Source organism: Mus caroli, chromosome 9, assembly GCF_900094665.2.
Source record: "Mus caroli chromosome 9, CAROLI_EIJ_v1.1, whole genome shotgun sequence".
NCBI classification, from domain to species: domain Eukaryota; kingdom Metazoa; phylum Chordata; class Mammalia; order Rodentia; family Muridae; genus Mus; species Mus caroli.
The window spans coordinates 38,165,974-38,171,114 of NC_034578.1; positions in this window are offsets into that span (position 1 = coordinate 38,165,974).

Below are 5,141 nucleotides of genomic sequence, written 5' to 3' on the forward strand. Positions count from 1 at the left end.
TTAAAGTCACCAAATGTCTTATTGTGAGGTCTTGCACACAGAAAATACTCAAATAGTGTTTAGTAGTAAATGGCTGGTGAAAGGATGGAGAGATGAGGGCTCAGCATTTAAGAGTCCTTGCTCCTCAATCATGAGGACCAGAGTACAGATCCCATCATTCTTGTCTAGTGGGTCGGAGACACCTGGAACTCCAGTCCCAAGGGATCTGATGCCCTCTTCTGGCCTCCTTAGGTACCCATAAACATATGTGCACACCATGCTCTCTCACACATACACATGCAATACATACATACATACATACATACATACATACATACATACATACAATGATGCCTTCATTTTTTTTAACTTCTGTATTAGCAACAGATACTAAAAATATACTCTTCTGGTTAATGCCTTAGAGTTTTTACAGAGCCCTTGGTTTTCTGATGCTGAGCTATTGACCAAAGGGTTGTGTCTATTGTTCCGTGTCTCCTACTGACTTTTCCTTTCTTCCTGCACCATGAACTAATAAAGCTGATACTGGACAGAGAAGATATGGCACCTGCTCCTACCTGCTCCCTGGTGGCCTGTGCTATAAGAAGAAAATGAGGTAAAGTGGCAAAGAGGTCCCTGCTTTATAGAACCTCAGTTAGAAGCTTTGAAGGACACTGGAGTAATAAAGTTCCTTCCATTTATCTGTTCCCAGCCTCTCTCTCTCTCTCTCTCTCTCTCTCTCTCTCTCTCTCTCTCTCTCTCTCNCCTCTCTCTCTCTCTCTCTCTCTCTCTCTCTCTCTCTCTCTCTCTCTCTCTCTCCCATTTTGAAAGTGTGAGCGGTGGCCTTCACAGTTCTTCAGGAAGATGATCCTTCTGCAATGATCTTAGATCGGTGGCTACAGGTAAGAAGAAAAGCTCTCCAGAAAGTCCAGTCTTTGCCTGTTCTTTTCTGGTTGTGAGTCTCACTAGTGTGGACCAGAGGGATGCCACCCAGTGTAGCTGCTTTGGAAGGAGCATCACTAAATCAGCAAGACACAAGTGGGGTTCATGGACTCAACAGTACAGATACGCAGAGAATCACCACTGAGACAGAAGGGTGAAGCTCAGTCAAAAACTGCTTGCTGCTCAAGCATGAGAGCTCATGTTTAGATCTCTAGTACCCATGTATAAATCTAGTGTGTGGCGTGCATCTGTAAGGTTCATAGACTCATGGAGCTTCCTAGCCAATAGATGAGTTATAATTTCAGTGGGAGGCTGTGGTGGTTTGAATACGTTTGGCCCCCCATAGACTCTTGTGTTTGAGTGCTTGGTTCATAGGAAGTGGCACCATCAGGAGGTGAGGACTTGTTGGAGTAGGTGTCTTGTTGGAGGAAGTGTGTCACTGAGGGGCTGGGCTTCAAGGTCTCTTATGTTCAAGCTATGGCCAGTGTGGCATACAGTTTCTTTCTGTGACCCACAGACCAAAATGTAGAACTCTCAGCTCCTCTAGCACCATGTCTCCCTGATCACTACCATACTTCACATGATGATCATGGACTAAATCTCTAAAACTGTAAGCCAGCCTCAAATTAAGTGTTTCCCTTTATAAGAGTTGCCATGGTCATGGTGTCTCTTCACAATAAAACCCTAACTAAGACAGAGACCCTGTCTTAAACAGTAAGCTGGAGAGTGATAAAGGAAGACTCTGAACACTGGTCGCTGGCTTACACATGCACCTACCTACAGTAAAGTGTACACACACACACACACACACACACACACACACACATACACGCACGCATGCGCACCCGTGCACACACACACACACAGAGGCATGTAAACTAAAGGCAGGTATGCAAAACCAGAAATGGAATACTTTATGAGTTACAGTATTAAATACCTTTCATCTTGATTTTCCTGCTCTTTGGAAGTGGAGTTGAGAGGAGGGAAGATAAAAGCTATAATGGAAGAGCAGTTGTCTGTTTATTTGTTTGGGGGCAGAGTCTGGCTATACTGCCTCAACTGGCCTTGAGCTCTCTTGACTGCTAGCATTATATGTATGTACTGCCTTACTCAGAGTTGGCCATGCTATATAAAGAACGCACTCATAACTCCATTCTGATTTATGTAATTCTATATTTCAGGCTCTGTTCCTTGTAGCATCTAATCCTTCTACGGAGTCTCTGTGGGGAAGCTTGCCATTGGAAGAACTCAGTTCAATCCAACATAGGAAAAAACAAGCAGAAGAAAAACTAAAAATAAGGGATGTGTTGGGAAAACAGTGTCAAAATTCCAGAATAGAAGAAAGAGATCTCAGGGCAGGAAGCTCTCAAGAAGCCAGGGATTGGAGTCAGAGGTTCACTGTTGCCAAGTTCTCTCTTTGTCTTTATTCTCTATTTTCTGTCTTTGGATTTCTTCCCCTTTTCCTTTCCTTCTTTCCTTCCCTCCCTTTTACTACTCTCCTAGGAACTTTTCTTTCTTTAAAAAAATATTTATTCTAAATTTTGTATGTATGCACGTCTGTGTAAATGAAGAGGGCAGTGCCCATGGGAGTGGTCAGATCTCCCTCCTGTTGGAGTGACAGGTGGTTGTGAGTTCATACCTAAAACTCCTCAGGCTCTCAACATAACTCAAACATTTAAGTTTAAATCCTCTTTTGAGATACAAGGCAAATTCTACACCGTGTGTCCCTGTAAAGAAAATTAAATCTCTCCAATATACAATGATACCTGTGAGGAAACAAAGAATAAAAGGCTCAGTAATATAAAAGTGAATGAAGAGACTTTCTACTCTTTTTGTCTCAGCGTTTCAAGGCATTTGTTTTGAGTGACCTGAGTCTATACACTGCGCTTTGGACACTGCTGGCCTGCAAGATAAAGTTCAAAGCTCATTAAAGATTAATGTAGAGGGACAATTTATATTTTTATTACCTAAAATAATATTTTATTATTACTACTATGAAAAGAAATGATTGCGTTCTCTTACAGTTTAAAAACGAAATAAGAAACATTATTCATGTTCTTAGTTTTTTTATTGCATTTATGTGTGTGTGTGTGTGTGTGCGTGCATGAGGACACTCTTGGAGGCCAGAAGAGAGCGTCAGATCTGCTCAAACTGGAGTTACTGGAGGTTGTGAGGTTGTGCACCTAACATGAGTGCTGGGATCCAAACTCTAGTCTTCTGGAAGAGCAGGGATAGCTTCTAACTCTAGGGCCATGTTGCCAGCCCACTACCCATGTTCTTAAATCCTCCACTTCCTATATAGGATTATGTTCTGTAAAGCATCATTTCTGAAGCTATATATATGGGGAGAGTATTTACATACGATCTCTCTGTCTGCCTGTCTCTGCTATCTCCTTATCTCCCTGTGTCTTGTCTGCCTGTCTCATGCTCTCTCTCTCTCTCTCTCTCTTTGTGTGTGTGTGTGTGTATATAATGCTCCCATTGTCAAGTAATAAAAATAACAAAGACCAGAGAAGATTTCTAAGGGACACAACTATAGTCTAAAACTTTCCAAGCTTATTTGATCGTGGAATGTCTTATTTGCAAAACCATTTATTTCACATTTTTCAGAATGGATACTCTATAGAACACACTGTAAATGCGCTGGTAAAGTGATTTCTAGATCTTCCCAGTGGCACATTGATTTTCAAATGTATCAATGAGAGCGGAGGAAATGTGTTGCTTTTAGTGAGGTTGCCACACCTGAAATACTATTCTAGAGAATAGGGCCCCCACTTGCCACAGAGACCTTCATGCACCTGGATAAATATTCCTTTTAACTCCTTTCTACATACTGCTAATTCCTCTCAAATCTCTTTGGGGTTGAAGCATTTCTGACTCAATGCTGCTTCTTTGGACCATCTTCATTAGAGTTGTTGGGAAACCTTCATCAGCCCTAAATTCTCTAAAGGAAGAGCTTTCCTTTACTTCTTCCCAAATGAACTTGACTTTCATGATTGATCTCTGCCCTCTTCAACTTGTTACCCCATTTACACATATCAATCTGTCTACACTTTCTTTTCTTTTTGTCATTTTATTAGCTATTTTCTTTATTTACATTTCAAATGTTATCCAATTTCCTGGTTTCCCCTCCGAAAAATCCCTATCCCCCCTCTCCCTTCTCACCAACCCACCCACACCTGCTTCTTGGCCCTGGCATCCCCCTACACTGGGGCATTGAGCCTTCACAGGACCAAGGACCTCTCCTCCAATTGATGACCGACAAGGGGCTCTGTTACATATGCAGCTGGGGCCATTAAACAGTCTAACAAGCTAAAGAAAGGGCTTGAGCTTTAGCAAGAAGACAGTGGTACCTCCACAGAAGGACAGGTGCAATAATGTGTGCTCTGCAGATTCCTGGCAGAGCAAGCACCTCCCAGCCAGAGGAGAAACCTATGAATAGCTACAATGCCATGGTCATGCACCAGGCTAACAAGCATGAAGGTAAAGATCAGTGAGGTGGACAAGAGGGTGGTGCTAGTCCAGGGTGTTTCCAAGGGTCTGCTGTTTGGGGTTCGAGTGAAACACAAGAGTATTTGTTTGTTCTTGGAGTGACATCATGGGGAAATTAGTGGTCCAGTGTCCCTATAACCACATGATGGCATCCTGAGTATCAGATATGGGACAAAAATAAGTAGTGTTCTTATATGCATGTGCATGTGTATGGTGTTTGAGTGCATATGTGTGCATGCTTGTGGAGGCTGGAGGTCAGCATGTGGTTATCTTTACCACTTTCCACATTTTATTATTATTATTATTATTGCTATTGTTATTGTTATTATAAACAAGGACACCCAGTGATTCCAGAACTCACCATTTTAGCTAGAATGGCAGAACAGTGAGCCCAGGCCGTCTCCCTCTTTCCACACCCCTCGCACTGTGGTAACAAATGTGGGCAACGACACCAGGCTTTTATATAGATGCTGGGGTTCTGAACTCAGCTCTTCATGGTAACTCAGTAGACACTTTAGCCACTGAGCCATCTCCCCAGCCTCATCTGGTAGTGTAATAATTCTTGAACCATTCATTTCTACCTCCCTAATAGGATTGCTTTATTTATTTATTTATTTATTTATTTATTTATTTATTTATTATTTTTAAAATTTATTTATATTTTAGGTGTTATTCCCTTACCCAGTTCCCTCTGCCTCCCGGAAACTCCCTATTCCATCCTTCCTCCTCCT